Below are 17,385 nucleotides of genomic sequence, written 5' to 3' on the forward strand. Positions count from 1 at the left end.
CTAATAGGGAATATGATGTCTTGCTGTCATGTGTGGGGCTATTAATTAGTTGTGTGAAACCATATAAGTTGATGCTAGATGTAGGGGAGTTAGAGTTTATTTCCAACCAATTGATATTCACATCACCCAGTAGTATTTCTTCTTGTGGAAATATTATGGATATCCAATGTAGAATGTCTTCCAGTATAGCTGTAGACCACCTACTTTTCTCCCTTACTTTCACCCTAAACTAGCTCTTTCTCACAGCTACAGTTATTTACTGCAGTAAGCTAACTTGGTTCAGTTATCAGTTTCACATAGCAAAATAAACACTGATACTGCTTTGTCATATAACGGCTAGGGAGAATTTTTTGCCCTCTCTTGTCAAACTCTATATCTCTATTTATAACTGTTTCATCCTGCTGTCTCATGCTGTTTAACTCCATCACTGGCAGGTTCAGTTTTGTTCATTTTATAATTATTGTTATGTACTTAATCACATTTCTGTTTGCTTCTTGCTTTTCTTTGATTTGTACAATGTTAACCTAATTAATGTGTGTTCAACTTGATTGTTCATATCGGTTTACTTGTATGTATGGTGCTTTTCTCCCAAGGCCTCCGCTGAAAAAGGGCCTCTGGCCTAGTCAGACATCACCCCATAAACAAATGAAATAAATAAAAAAGAAATAAATAAAAGCTGTATTGTGGCCAGGAGGGATGTAAAAGAAAGTAATATATATTTGTTTATAATTGTTTATTTTCAGAAAAGCAATAAGAAGCACTGCTGAATTGAATTTTTGTATTGGTTTGTTGTCAGGAGAAATTTAGTAGGTCAAATTATAACTGAGAGCAATTAGTTTATAGCCAGAACAAAGCAATTAACAAAGAGATGCAAGTAAAACAGGTTGTCTATCATTCCCTGAAACTAAATAACTGGTATATGCAGTGTAGCCTACAGGTCAAGGAAAAAGAGACAGTGGCCAACTTAGTAAGAGTTCCTTAGAGTGCACTATTTCACAGAGACTTTCAATCATAGAGCAGGCATGTATTAATGCACAGCAAGGTTCTTCATGAAAAATGTGCTTATATTATACAATGACAAAATTCTCAGTAAACGTGCAGGCATAGGGCTTGGCAGCAGAGCTCCTGCAGTATCAAGGTCAGATGTAGTGACTCCAGGCTCTGAAATGAAAGAAAGAGAAAACTTCTACTCAACTGTAAAATTATATTGAGGCAATAAAGTTAATACTATACAAAAAAGAGATAGAGGCAGGATCATGTTAGAGCAAGAGAATACAGGGGAAATATAAGAGTAGAAAGATGGTAAGAATGTGTATGAATGTAAGCTCAAAGTAGATTTAGCAGGAAGTATACTGGTAGAGAACCACAGTAATACAGTGTAAGTATACAGCAGTATCGCGCAAATTATCAGAACACGGCACTACATTGATAAGCACAATATAAACCATCACTTAGAAAATGTTCATGGGATTAACCAGTACATCAAACAAATATATATATATATATATATATATATATATATATATATATATAGTTCCCCTTCACATGACTGAATTTCTGTAAACTCGAAATTCATTCATAAAATGGGAAGGGGAACTAAAAAAAAAAGACACCTTTCTAATGTTTTTGCACCCTGCACCCCCCACACCCCCCTACTTAAATATTCCTACTCTGAGATCATGCTACAGTGGAGGACATGGACATTTTTCGGTTTGCGCTATATGCGTAAGCGCAAACCAGAAGATTTCCCTGTCCTCTACTATAGTGCGGTCACAGAGCATTTAGATTTAACTGCAAGGATGCAGGGGGATCTTGCCCCTTGCAAAAAGTTAAGTGAACTCTTTTTTTTTTTTTAAGCCCTAAACTTCCCATTCACAATTTTGAGTGAATAGAAGTTTGAGATTCTGGGCTGGAGCTTATGGGTTTCGAGCTTCCATTCATTCGATCTTGTGAAGGGGAACCATATATATATATATATATATATATATATATATATATATATATATATATATACACACACACACACACCTATATATGTATATATATATATATATATATATTTATATATATATATATATATACCACACACACACATATATATATATATATATATGTATATATATATATATATATATATATATGTATATATATATATATATACACACACACGCACACCTACATATATACACACACACGCACACCTATATATATATATATATATATATATATATATATATATACACACACACACACACGCACACACACACATATATATATATATATATATATATATATATATATATATATATAGATAGATATTAAAAAAAAAAATATATATATATATATATATATATATATATATATATATTTCTTTTTCTTCTGGCTGTTCCCATCAGGGGTCGCCACAGCGTATCATCTGTTTCCATTTCTTCCTGTCCTCTACATCTTTGTCTGTCACACCAACCAGCTGCATGTCTTCTCTCACCACATCCATAAACCTTATCTTAGGCCTTCCTCTTTTCCTGTTACGTGGCAGCTTCATCCTCAGTATCCTTTTCCCAATATACTCTGCATCCCTCCTCAGCACATGTCCAAACCAATGCAGTCTCGCCTCTCTGGCTTTGTCTCCAAACCGTCCAACCTGGTCTGACCCTCTAATATACTTATTCCTAATCCTGTCCACCCTCTTCACACCCAGTACAAATCTTAACATCTTTAACTCTGCCACATCCAGCTCTGACTCCTGCCTTTTTGTCAGTGTCACCGCCTCCAACCCATACAACATAGCTGGTATCACTACCCTGCTGGAGACCTTCCCTTTCACTCTTACTGGTACTCGTCTGTCACAAATCACTCCTGACACTCTTCTCCACCCATTCTACCCTGCCTGTACTCTCATCTTCACCTCTCCTCCACACTCACCATTACTCTGAACTGTTGATCCCAAGTATTTAAACTCATCCACCTTCACCCACTCTACTCCTGGCATCCTCACCATTCCTCTATCCTCCCTCTCATTCACACACATATATTCTGTCTTAGCCCTGCTGACCTTCATTCCTCTCCTCTCTAGAGCATATCTCCACTGCTCCAGGGTCTCTTCAACCTGTTCCCTACTCTCACTACTTATCACAATGTCATCTGCAAACATCATAGTCCATGGGGACTCCTGTCTGATCTCACCTGTCAACCTGTCCATCACCACTGCAAATAAGAAAGGGCTCAGAGCTGATCCTTGATGTAACCCCACCTCCACCTTAAACGCATCTGTCACTCCCATCGCAGACCTCACCGGTGTCACACTACCCTCGTACATATCCTGTACCACTCTTACATACTTCTGTGCCACTCCCGACTTTCTCATACAATACCACAACTCCTCTCTAGGGCACCCTGTCATATGCTTTCTCTAAGTCCACAAAGACACAATGCAACTCCCTCTGACTTTCTCTGTACTTCTCCATCAGCACACTTAGAGCAAACATCGCATCTGTAGTGCTCTTTCCTGGCATGAAATCATACTGTTGATCACTAATCATCACCTCCCTTCTTAACCTAGCTTCTGTTACTCTTTCCCATATAGTAGAACACCAGCAACTCTCATTACATACAGATGTGTTAAAGGGAAACACGCTCAGCATACATAGCCTACATAGGGCATCCATTATGAATGAAAATGTTACATATACAACACACTATGAAAGTCTTTCACTGTTCTACACAGTCTTAGTACAAATAGAAATGTAATAACTTATGACACATACCTGTCCTATGAAGGAAGATAGAAGAATATCTCGTCTGGCATTTCTGTGTTTGACTGTTTCTGTTTAATTTTTTTTTTATTTTGTTGTTTTATTCATATTTCTCTTTTTTGCCAGGGAAAACAGATATAATTTCACCAGATATAATTTCCACAAAGGAGATCTACAAATGGTCTTTGTCATCCTGTTTTGCCCTTTGTTCAGGCTGGGAAAAACATGGTCTTCTCTGCATTGCTGTGTAGGAGTTAAACTGCATGTGCATTTGCTACATCAATATGTATGATTCCTGATATTATATATGACCTCTGACCCTGCTTTTTACAGCAGAATAATGGGAAAATGAGGAGGATAGTCACAGTGGTTTTAGCAGTCAACACCAGTGCCTTTACAATGCTTAAAAGCAAGCAACAGTTTATCTTTTGTATGGGATATGTGCAACTTCCCTGGATCTGCATGCTGTATCTGCATGTTTTTTTTTTGTACAAGTTGCTCTGGTTTTCTTGTACATCCCAAAGATTTGTTTTTGGCAGATCATGGTCAAATGGTGCCCTAGGCAGGATAATGGACCCTTGTCCCCCACAACAGTACCTATATCCCATTCCTTGGCTGTATCGCCTCAATTACCAAAAAATACAGTGTTCAAACCTACATACCATTTCTTTATTTCTTTTTTTAACTTATACAATGATCACCGTGATTCTATGTAATAAAAGTTTTATGGTCATGGTAACCTTGCTGGTTTTTCTTCATTTTGTAGATTTGGATTTAATGTAATACTGTTATTTCAAATTTTACAGCAGAAACACTGACAGCCATTTGCTAAACAAAACGAAACAGTCTCACACTGAAAACAGAATACAGGAAGTAGCTTGTTGTGTTAATAGCTCGGACTCTGAGATGCCATACCACACTAATTAACTTCAAATACATTTTCTGAACAACTATTAAAGTCTAGTGACTAGGGTTATTCTCTGACTGTTATTCACAGTTGTATAGCAGAAAATGAAGACGTTAAGGAAGGTTTGGCAGATGTTCTTCGTGTGTCACTGTTGCAGTCATTACATTTGGGTAATCTGCTGACAGGTTGCCCTCAGTCGGCCTGAATAAGAAAAGTCTTGTGTCCTGCATCGGTTGCTGTCTCCTCTTCCATGACGTCAGGTCGTCGGGGGTATAAAACATGCAGCTGACACCATTTTATTCAGTCTGACTTGCCACATGGTGCCCAAACCAGAAGCAGTTCGCAAGTGCTGGTTGGCTGACTCCTGAAATTTTCGTGTTCGAGTTTCAGAACCGAAGTCTTCAATCTAAAGCTAAGTACCCCGTTGGGGAAACTTTTTTTTGTTCCTTACCGATGTCAGTAAAAGTTAATAATTGCATTACTTGTGGGAAGCAAATAACTCATAAGGATTTTCATTTGTACTGTATTCCTTGCCTAGGCCCTGATCACAACATGCCTTGCTGTCAGTTTTGTGCTAGATTTAACCAATGCACTATTAAGCGTCGGTATATTTTTGCTTCTAAATATTTTGGTTCAAGATTTAATTATCCTGAAATGTCGTCGGTTAGCAATCCGACTACCAGAGTTCATAAAAAATGCAAAGAAAAAGACAGAGACAGACCGTCGAGGTCCAAAACAGATGACAGAGCTTCTCCTAAGCCAGTCGCCGGTTCGCCGGTACTCAGTGAGGTGCTTTTGCAGCCCCTGATTCTTGCTACTTTTGAGTCGCAGGCCTTTACCAAGACCCATTCGGAGTCCGGTATGCCGTGAGATTCTCAGAGTTTTGAACCCGTGGATGTTGCTCCCTTGGATGGGTCTGGAGCTGCTGGGCAGGCACTGACTTCTGAGGGTGTTTTCAGGCCTCAACATTTTTTATATTAAACCGACACCATCAACAAAAACAAGGTCAAAATCAACTTCTATGTCTAAAAACCGATGCATGAGCCACATGCTCAGGCCCCTATGCCGAAAAAACTGATGATCAAAATGGCTGAGGGTTTAATTACCATTCCCAACCCCCCCCCGCTAAGAGGCCTAGGCAAGGCACTGATTTTGAATCTTCAGATCAGGTTTCCATTTCATCTGATTCCTCTTCTGACCAGGAATTTTCTATTCCACGCTATGAGGATTCTGATGCAGAGGAATCCACCCCATCTGCATCTCCTCCTGAGGATTACTCTTTTGGAGAAACTGCATACTTTAAGGGAACATTTTCACTGGGAGAGTCAGGACTTCTCTGAATCAAAAAAGAGGCTTAGGGATTTCCTTCTTCTTCCTCAGCATAGGCCTTTGGCAATTCCTTCTGTATTAGACATTGTTGATGATGTGTTCTCGGAATCAAGCATGGCTCCTGATTCCCTGCCTCCGGCTACTAGTAAGCCGGACAGATATTACTGACTCCCACAAATTTCTTTTCAAAAATCCTGCTGCTGATCCTGAGACTATTTCTCAGGGTCCCAAGGGTGTAAAGGTCTCTACAGCCAAAAATCCTACCCCTTCTGATAGAGATTCCAGGGCGCTGGATAGATGGGGAAAGAAGGTTTATACGTCTGCAACCTTGGCAATAAGGGCTTTAAACTGCCAGTTTCATATGCTTAAATATCAACAGCATGTTATGGGCTTACTGAAACAGAAAATGATGTTGATTTCTGATTGTGTGGAAAATAAAGAGTTACAGGAATTACTGCATTCAGCAGAACAGGTTGGAAAGCATACTTTGCAATGTGGATTTGATTCCTTGGAGGCCTCTTGTAGGGCCGCCATTACTGGATCTGTGATTAGAAGGCATGCCTGGCTCAAGGAGCAAAATCTACCTGATCATGTTAAAGCTAAATTGTTGGATGCCCCTTTGCAGCATGATATTATGGTAATAAGGCAGAAGAGGTTTTAAAGAAAATGGGAGACAAAGCTCTTGCACACAAGCTGATTTTCAACCCCTCTCTCTGTCCCTCCCTTTCTTCTGCCTTTAAAATGCACCTACCTGAGTATTAAGGTCTAATAACCAAAATCTATTAGAAGTGTACAAACCTACTCATCCCCCAGGCAAAAATCTTCTATCCTATGGTCTGGCTCGCCTCTGGAACTCCCTTCCACCATCCATTCGTATCAGCTCTAACCGTTTTATTTTTAAACAATCTCTTCATTCTCATCTAGTATCCCTCTGGGAATGCTCTTGCTCCCATCCCACATAACTAGCACTGGCATTTCCCATCTTCCTTACTTCCCCTGATTACACCAGCATTTCTCTGTTTCATTACTCCTAACTCATCCATTCTTATTATTATATCTGCATGAATATTATTATGATATTTGCATGAATATATGATGCTGCTCATTTAAGTGTTTGAATCCTAGGACAAAATGACTTCTAAATATTTACTTGCACTATTCCTTTTTTAGTTTGTATCATCTGTTAGTTTCAATCACTACTTTGTATTAGTTTGTAACTTTTGTGTACTATTTGTTATTGTTTGCTTGAATTGTATAATTATCTTTTATATTTTTTACATTTGTATAATTATCATTCATAACCTACTGTAATCTTGATTGTTTGGAGCTTTTCTCCCCAGGACTCCATTGAAAATGGGTTCATTTTGGCCCAATGGACTAACCTGGTAAACCAACTGCAATAAATAAATAAATAAAGCTAAATCTATGCAAACTGTAAAAGATTTCTTGCAAGTGCAGCCACCCAGGTTCAGTAGGCACTGGCCTACTAAAAATTGGCCCTTTCCTGTGTCCAACAGAGCCACTCAGGGCAAATCCAGGTGCTCAAAAGGCTGCAGATACCAATCACAGGGTTCTTACAGGTCAAAGCAATGGGGTGCCTCCACCTCCAAATGTGGAGGAAACAAAGTACAACCCTACAGTAAGCAGTCTCAATGACTTTCCTCTACCATCACCAAGCACTTATCTTTTGGCAGCCCCCTTGGGGGGAAAACTAGCACTTCATGCTCAAAATTGGCAGTTAATTACCCAGGACAAATGGGTATTAAACATAGTATCCCACGGGTACAGATTTCATTTCCATTCTTTTCCAATTCCAAATGGATGACTGGATCTGCCACAAAACCAGTGAACAGAGGCCCAGAAACAAGTCAGGTCCCTCACCTCATGGATATGGGGGCTATTCAACCAGTACCAGAAAAGGAAAAAGGACAAGGTTTTTATTCAAGACTTTTCCTGTTACCCAGAAAAGACAATTCATGACGTCCAATACTGGACTTATCAATTCTGAACACGTTCCTGGACATTCCAAAATTCAAAAAGCTGACTTTACAACATCTACTGCCTATGCTAGGCAGGAATGCTTGGTTAGTAACTCCAGAATTAAAAGAGGCATACCTGCATATCTCAATAAGGGAATCATGCAGAAGATACCTCCACTTCAAAGCAGATTTTTTGCATTACCAATTCTCTGCACTGCCCTTTGGCTTATCTACTGCGCCCAGGGTCTTTACAAAGTGCCTGGCACCAGTAACTGCATTCTGCAGACAAAGAAGCATTCAGATTTATCCTTATCTGGATGATTGTCTCATTCAAGCAGAGGACAAGGACACTCTTCTTCAACATCTGGCGTTTGTAAAAAGGCTTCTAGCATGCCTAGGGTACACCATAAATGAAAAGAAATCACAACTGGTACCCGCTCAAATAATTACATTCCTGGGTGCAGGCTTGAATACAACTGTCCAGATGGATTACCTCATGCCAGACAAACAAAGGCAACTGACAACATACTTCAGACAAATGGCAACAAAAACCCAGTTATCTGCAAGACAAATTCTGCAGGCTTTGGGGTTCATGGCATCCTGCATTCTACTAATTCCATATGCGAGACTGCATTTGAGGAAACTTCAGTGGTACCTAAAAAGTTTATGGAGTCAACATTGTCACAGCCTGGAAACAATGATTCCTCTCATTCCCTGCCTACAACAGGAGTTTCTTTGGTGGGCAGAGACATGTCACCAAAACAAGGGACTGTCATTCACTCTACCCTCTACCACCCAAACCCTAACTATAGATGCATCAAACTATGCTTGGGGGGCCCACCTGGCAGGGAGATGCATTCAGGGCAAATGGAGCCCAAACCAAATCCATCTGCATGTCAACCAGAAAGAGATGCTAGCTGTTCAAAATGCCCTGACAGCCTTCAAGGACTTAATTCATCCAAGACAACTACTGATAAAGACGAACAACACCACAGTTATGTGGTACATAAACAAGCAGGGGGGTACACATTCCTAACCACTTTGCAGACTAGCCATGGCTTTGTGGAACACAGCTTTGACTTACCAAATACATCTTCAAGCTCAATTCCTGCCAGGAAAGCAAAATACTCTGGCAGACGACCTAAGCAGAAATCTTATGGACCCGCACGAATGGAAACTGGATCCACAAATCTTCAGCATGTTAACACAGAAATGGGGGAGCCCAGACATAGATCTATTTGCCTCTCCCCAAAATTATCAGTTGGACAAATTCTGCACAAGAACTCATCACAAAAAAGCATGGAAAGTGGATGCTCTATTCTTCAGCTGGAAAAACCTATCAGTTTATGCCTTTCCCCCTCTGCCTCTACTCTCCAAGGTCTTACTAAAAGACAGGAAAAAACAAAAATTATCCTAATTGCTCAGGACTGGCCCTGCCAGCATTGGTACCTGCTTCTAAGGAATATGTCTCACCTTCCTCCATGGTACTTGCCTAAGATACCTCATCTACTGTCTCAGCAGAACTATCAAATTCTGCACACTCAGCTCCAAACTCTGAATCTTGCAGCATGGCTAATCAACTAATTATTCAAACAACACCTCTCAGTATATCTGTGATGGATGTCATTTTGGAAGCCAGAAGGCCTAGTACTAGAAAATCTTATGCTGATAAATGGAAGAAATTCTGTGCTTGGAACCAAGCACAAGGAATAGACACAGCAAAGCCCAATATTCCTCAGATTTTACAATATTTGACTGAGATGCTTGACAAGGGCCAATCTTTTTCTTCAATAAAAATCCATGCCTCTGCCATCTTGGCTCATTACAACTCAGAGCCTCCCCTCTTTTCTCATCCTTTGCTTAAACAGTCTCTTAGAGGGGCTAAAAATTTAAGGCTTCCCAGAAGAGCACCAACTCCTGCATGGGACCTCAATTTTGTGCTGGAAAAACTCACCCTGCCTCCTTTTGAACCAGCAGCTACTGCAGATATAAAATTTTCTATCTTGGAAAACAGCTTTTCTTTTGGCAGTCACTTCAGCAAGAAGGGTTTCAGAACTACATGCTCTCATGGCAGTGGAGCCTTTTATTATATTTTACCCAGACAGGGTGTCCCTCAAGACCAATCCTTCTTTTATGCCTAAGGTGGTATCCAGTGTGGCTCTTAACCAGACCATTCACCTGCCAACTTTTTACCCAAATCCGCAGAACAAGGGGGAGCGGATTCTGCATTCATTGGATGTACACAGACAACTAAGATTCTACCTAAATAGGACCAAATCTCTAAGAAAGTCTGAGCAACTACTGGTAGCATTTGCTGCAGGGTCAGAGGGGAAGGCTATATCAAAGCAGACTATTTCTAAAAGGATAAGCCACTGCATTCATTTCTGCTATTTGCAACATGGTAAACCTGTGCCCAAGGGGATCAGATCACATTCCACCAGGGCTGCCCCTACTTCAGCAGCTTTTCTCAGAGGGGTCCCAACCAAAGACATTCTAGAAGCTGCTACTTGGAGCTCTGTTCATACCTTCACAAAGCATTATCATTTACCTGTCTTCTCCAAATCTAGGGCAGGCTTCACCACTGCAGTCCTGCAGGGCCTTATAGCCGCTTCTAATGCTGTTAAGTTCCATGCTCCCATCCATAGCTTTGGGATTCTACCCAAATGTAATGACTGCAACAGTGAAACACGAAGAACATAGTACAGTTGTGTACACTTACCATAAATGTAGATGTTCGAGTGTATTCACTGTTGCAGTCCAGATTACCCACCCGCCATCCCCCTTTCTATACCTTTTCTTTCCTTCACTATACTCAAAAGCCTTTTGTATTGTATTTGCTTTTAGTTGAAGGTAAAGTTTATGTTTCTAAAAGTGCATTTATATATTTACTGTTTATTTATATATATATATTTTTGCTCCCCATTTGGGGGGCACCTGACATCTGGGGCAAGAAAAACTGAATAAAATGGCATTGGCTGCATGTTTTATACCCCTGACGACCTGACGTCATGAAAGAGGAGACAGCAACCGACGCAGGACCCAAGACTTTGTTATTCAGGCTGACTGAGAGCAACCTGCCAGCAGATTACCAAATGTAATGACTGCAACAGTGTATACACTCAAACATCTACATTTATGGTAAGTGTACACAACTGTACTTTATTGTACTGGATTAAGGCTCTAAGCTCTTGAGCTACTTCTTATACTCAAGGGCACAGGGTTTGATTCTTACTACTTTAATTTGCCTACTGTGTTTGGGCAAGTTACTTAACAAAAGGTGAATAAAGCATGTGTATTTTCTCAGTAAGAATAACAATACACTCTTTTGGCTGGTATAGTTAACTATTTAATTTCATTTAATTATTTATCCTTTGTTGACTGTGTTAGTCCCACTAGCCTTGTGGCTGCTTTTCAGAGGAGACCGAAAGTGATATTTATACTGCTGGGGGACATTTGGCCAGGGTATCAAAACTTCCCTTAATCTTTGAGATAGCTGCCATGTGGTCTTTGACATCCATCTGAGCTATCACCAACAAAAGAAGATGGGGCTTTGGTTTAACATCTCACCTGAAGGGCAACAATCCCCCCCATGCTGCACTACAGTGTTAGCTAGCAACCTACCTGGTGATGGAATCGAACCCATAGTCTTCTGCATTGAAGGTGAGTTTGCTACTTGTTGCACCACTGATTTACCTTATATAATTTTGTGTGCATCTGTAAATCCTCAGTCATCCTGGAGGGCAGTTTTCATATATAGTTATCCTTAGAGGGGAGCACACTTAGACACGCACACACACACACACACACACACACACACACACACACACACACACACACACACACACACACAATGATGAACATTCTCCTCTATAAAAATCATTATGCATCACAAAACACAAAATGTCATATGATGTATCCTTTTTTCCCGATGTAAAAATCTCTCCCGTGAACTTACCTGCTCTGAGCTCTTCCTACAGCAAATAAAGTTCTGCACCATCTCCAGCTCCAAAAAGGAGCTCACCCATTTGCACTGCAAGTGAGTGAATTCCTCTTGATGCTCCAAAAATAAATCCTGCTCTTATCTCCTTCATGCTACAGAACAGATCCTCATATATATGAGGTAAAAAACACAGATTTATGATGGAAAGATCTGGACATTCTGTGAAAGTCTGAACAGTTGAGAGGTATGTCAAGGATCATACCCAGGAAACATGGCTCATATGATGATGTTCCTGTTTCGTACAATCAGTTCCTTCCTTTACACCATAACTGCAAGAACCAAGTGTTATACACACACACACACTTCCAGGATGAAAAGCCTGTGTTTCCTGCTTCTGGGTGGATCAAATCCATATGTGCTTTCTGGGTGATAGAACAGCATTTTTTTTCTAAGGTCAGGCTGGGCCATCAAGCCAGCACCATGTGATAGACAGCTGCCTAGATCACCTTGTGCTAGATCCAGTTCTTTTTGTGAGCGTGCATGCCATGTATGACATTGTGTGGGGGTGGGGGTACGTGTGTGTCCTGCAGTGTGTCAGCATCCTGTACAGGATGAGTTTCTATGCGTTGTGCCGATTGAGTGTCAGGATAGTCTCAGGCTGCCTTGCTACCTAGAATTGGTATAACTGAGCAACTGGTGAACTCAAGAGAGTTTGATCATTTTGTGGGCTTGACCTACTAAGCCTGCTAGAGATCGAACCTGTCAAAATCTTCTGGAACACAGATTTTATTCACTAACCAGTTTGTTACAAATCTGAGCAAACTGATGCTCTCATAATTTCACTTTATTTCCAGATAATCTTTTACAGTTATTTATTTATTTATCTTAATCAGGTGAGTGGGCTAGCTGAATGACCACTTCCAGCCAGTCACAAGATGAGAGTGTGTATATATGCAAAAGTAAGTTAACATAAGTTTTGTAATATGTTAATGGCTGGCTCAGTGGTGCAGCAGTAGTATTGTTACTTCATAGCAAGAGGTTTTCTGGTTTGATTCTCAGCTGGGGTGCCTTCTGTGCAGAGTCTGCATGTCCTCTCTGCATTCATGTGGGTTTTCTCCAGGTGCTCCGGTTTCCTCCCATGTTACAAAGACGTGCATCTGGAGTGTTTCTTGCTGGGCCTCCACTGAAAATTATCTTGTTCCAAGTTGGACTTTCCCGGTTAACAAATATAAATTAAGTTAAATTTAGATATTAGTAATGGTATATCAGCATTTCAAGGATTAGGATGCATGTTTTGTGCAGAGATTAATGTACAGTTTATACTAGTATCATTCACTGGATGGTTACCAACACAATTTCTTGTATTTTCTTTGTTTAACATAGCAACAAGTAGCCTTTAGAACAATAAATGTCATTAAGTACTGAAGCCAAAGAGTTTCTACAGAGCAGATACAGTTTTAAAAATTTGTTGGTTTAGAATCCATTTAATTTATGCATAGAATGTGACATAAAATAGATGATGAAGGCTAATCTGTCGGGGAAGGTAGTTTCCACCAGATGGCAAGAATATGCAGCATATTATAAGCAGTTTTTACAGAATTTTATGGTGTTTTCACTTATATTAGGTCCAGTACAATATCTGCCCATTTTCAGAAAAGTCCTACAGGCTTTTACCTGAAGTGATTACTTTAAATTTCACATTGTGTAAGTGCAGGTTGTAGGAATCAAATCTGTACCCACCATTTGTGCCTCTTTCATGTATTGCTGTCTTAACCACTGTTCCATATTGCTATTACAATTAGTTTTGTAGAAATTTTCTGTTGGATTTCTTTGAATGTGCAAACTGGTAATGGATCTCTTTTACATGTACAGGAATTAAATGATATCATGTTAGTTAAATTCATAACAATTTGCATTTGGTGATCCAGGTATCTTCAAAAAATTGATGTGTGATAGTCAGGTACCAAAGAAAACAACTTTCTGCATCTGTACTGTAAACATTTCAGACTGTACCACTTATATTTTTAAGAGTTACAAGTGTGTTAAACTTTGATTTAACTATTTCATGCTACTGGTTCTGCATGTATGATGCAATGGAAAGTTTTTCATAGCCTTCCATGTGCCCATACTAATTAAAAGGCCCATAGCAGAAAGATACATCCTATCACTGTGGAAGAAATCCTACATCTTACCACTGCACAAAGGTAACACTACATCCGTATGCAGTTGATACAGTACCTAACCTCAAATAACATGCTGTCAGAAACACAACATGGCTTTAGGCCCCAGCACAGCACCAGTACTACATTTTACCAATGTAATAACACATGGAAATGATGGGCTGCTTGTGTCCACCATGTTTTTAAACTTCAAAGTCATTTGATACTGTCTTGCACCAGCAACTGCACATTCATCTCTCCTCAATAGGACTTTCACAATATTTCTTGTTGTGGTTCCTTAGTTACCTATCTGGAAGGCAGCAAGCCTTTAAATGACAGCAAACCTACTCCTCTTTTTCAACCAGTTACTATAGGTGTCCCTCAGGGTTCTACCTTGGGTCATATCCTATTTAATATATTTATTAATGACCTCCACACCTTCACTCACCATGCTAGCTTAGTTCAGTATGCAGATGACTCAACATTAATACGTACAGTATCAACAATAAATAAGATCCAAGTCATTACCAAACATTTTTCTCCTCAAAAGAAACCTGATTCAAAGAATCAAACCTCCTACTCAACCCCAAGAAAACTAAGTTAATGCCTTTTACCTCAGAAAGTTGCCAAAATCAAAAACAATATTTTACCATAAAGTCAACAAATAATACTGTAATTGAAATTGTAACTCACAATAAACTTCTAAGCATTATAATAGATGACATTCTCAAATATAACCAGCATATACTGTACACCATTAAATCTACACACCAGAAACATGGTTCCCTTTATAGGCTCAATGGATTCCTTACAGATGCTGCAAGAAAAACTCTAGCCACCACCTTCTGATGACTGTCATATATGCCACTCCTATCCTAACAAACTTAAACAATGCTCAAAGAAAGAGAGTAAATTTGCCACCAGTCACCCTCATAGGACCCACCACTGTCATAGCTTAAAGCAATTAAACTGGTTTGAACTGCAGAACTGTCTAACATATTCAGAACTAACAACAGCACACAAACTCGTTCATCATTCAGAAGAATGCCCTGCACTACAAAACTTATTACTGACCTACTGTCCAGCGAGGGACCTCTGTTCTAGTAACAAATTCTTATTACTTGCAAATAAGTCAAATAATGTTGCTGCAGACTTGTCCTACTCCCAAAATGTTGCTAAACTCTGGAATAGTATCCCCATGCAAATAAAACTCTCCAACAAACTCACTAGTTTTTAAACCACTGCTTAAACTACATCTTTACCAGTCCTGGTCCTGCACATGCTCATCACAAGGTTGAGACTTTGTGTTCACCATATTATACTCTCCAAATACTCTCCTTAAACAGAATACTCTCAGCCTCTCACTGAAATGACAAAACAATGTTTATACATAACTGCTGCTTGTACAATCCACTAAGTTGCAAGTGTGCTTACCAAGTTGCACGTGTGCTTTCTCTTTAAAAGCTTCCACCTGTGTACAGTCTCAGAATGTATAAATGCAATGACTGTTTGTGTATAAATGTAAACAGAAATGTAATTACTCTGTGTTTGAGTGGAACTTAGTGTGTAATTCAGTATAAGCAAATGGAGTGTTTCTCCCCACGCCTCTGCTGAAAATAGATATTATCCAGTCGGACTTTCCCAGTAAACAAAGATAAATAAGTAAATAAATCTTCCATTGAAAAGAAAATAGGCCTCTATTCAGTAAAATGTAAAAGAAGCAAACAGAAAACATGAAGTTACTAGTAATGAAGCAATTATGCAGATGTGAAACTGCACTGTTACAAAGTAAAACTGTAGGAGCCATTTTGCCTGTTGTTCTGTGTAAAGAGAGTGGAAGGTACACTGTGTAGAAAAGACAATGGTTTGATCACATAGTAGATATGGGGGGTAAGAAGAATGCTTGTTGCAATAGACGTGATTAGTTTTAGGTCCAAGAACACATGGCAGATTCCCTCCATTTGATGTAATTCCTAAGTCATTATTTCCTTTTCTCTCGTTAGTTGACCTATTATGTGGAATATTTTCCTGTAAAATCAGTTTCATCATAGATGGATTTTGTATACATTAAAGAGGTATCTGTTCTGCATTCTGTTTGTTGTGTGCATTGATGCACATGTCATAAAGCACTTACAGCTACAACAACTCATGCCCAATTAGTAACCATTAAAGTGTTTCTAGTACTTTGACCAGAAAGATGAAAGCATGACAAAAGAGCAGATTGGAGCTGGGATTCATAGACATCAGCACAGTAGTGCAACCCCCTCCACACAGATTACATCAAACTGTGCTGCTTCACCACTTATCAATTTGTACTCATACATATCATCACTGGAGCAACAGCTCGTTAAGTGAACATGTGCATGACTATAAATCACTTAATTGGTGCAGTTATGCATTGCTCAGGTAAGCAGCCTACACACACACACACACACACACACACACACACACACACACACACACGCCACAGCCACACACACACACACACACACACACACACACACACACACACACACACACACACACACACACACACACACACACACTTCTGTTTTTGTAGGCATCAGAATCTGCAAAGCAGAATCACAGACTCCAACCCTAGCCAGGGATGTGAATTCTGGAAACATTCTTGCAGAGCTAAGTACAGTAGGGTTGACATGTAGGAGAAGCATATCCTCTTGTGAGAGGAGAATGCACCTAACTGGAAGTGGAGGGGAGCAGGCCACTCTGACACCCACTGCAGCATGTCATGGTTAGAAGAAAATATGTAAAAGTGATAAATGGGCAGAAAAGTATTATCTAAACTTTGTCACCCTGACTAGGGCAGCATGTGCTAAGTGAATATTCTGAGAGCTAGCCTTAACAGAATTGTGAAAAGTTTGTATCTTAGTAAATGGCAAAGAGGTACATCTTATACGTCTCTGGAATACCCTGCTGCCATAAGTAATTTCATTAAAAACTCCCATTCTGTTAACCAAGCCATATAGCTGCCATGATTGATGCTCCCAGTTGATGCTGGACTCTGAGCACCAAGTCACAGTACAGCTCCTGTTTCAGAATATACGGAGACTGGGATTTCACAAAGTGTGCTGGTTAAAGAAGACACTAAGAAGCCTGAAGAATCATGTGCAGTGCCCTGAACTATAGCACATTTAAAGAAACTGTATGATTTTCTGCAGACCCCTGCCACCTTTAAGCGTTTAGAGGCCCAGCCCTACTTCCTAATCCACTGGTCAGCAAAATGCATGCCTACCACAGCCCCTGACAGAGAGTAAAGACTAAGTAGAACTGAAATGTGCTGCAGATTTTGGCTGTACTT

General features: G+C 39.8%; 1 protein-coding gene across 1 annotated transcript in view; it reads left to right on the top strand.

Annotated features, from left to right (window-relative positions):
• SWAP70 (switching B cell complex subunit SWAP70) overlaps positions 1-17,385 on the top strand; it is a 1,273,088-nt gene that overhangs the window by 754,540 nt on the left and 501,163 nt on the right. The gene's annotated exons all lie outside the window — the stretch shown is intronic.

The sequence above is a fragment of the Protopterus annectens genome, chromosome 17.part0 (genome assembly GCF_019279795.1).
Source record: "Protopterus annectens isolate FY-2018-M chromosome 17.part0, PAN1.0, whole genome shotgun sequence".
In the NCBI taxonomy this organism is placed as follows: Eukaryota; Metazoa; Chordata; order Ceratodontiformes; family Protopteridae; genus Protopterus; species Protopterus annectens.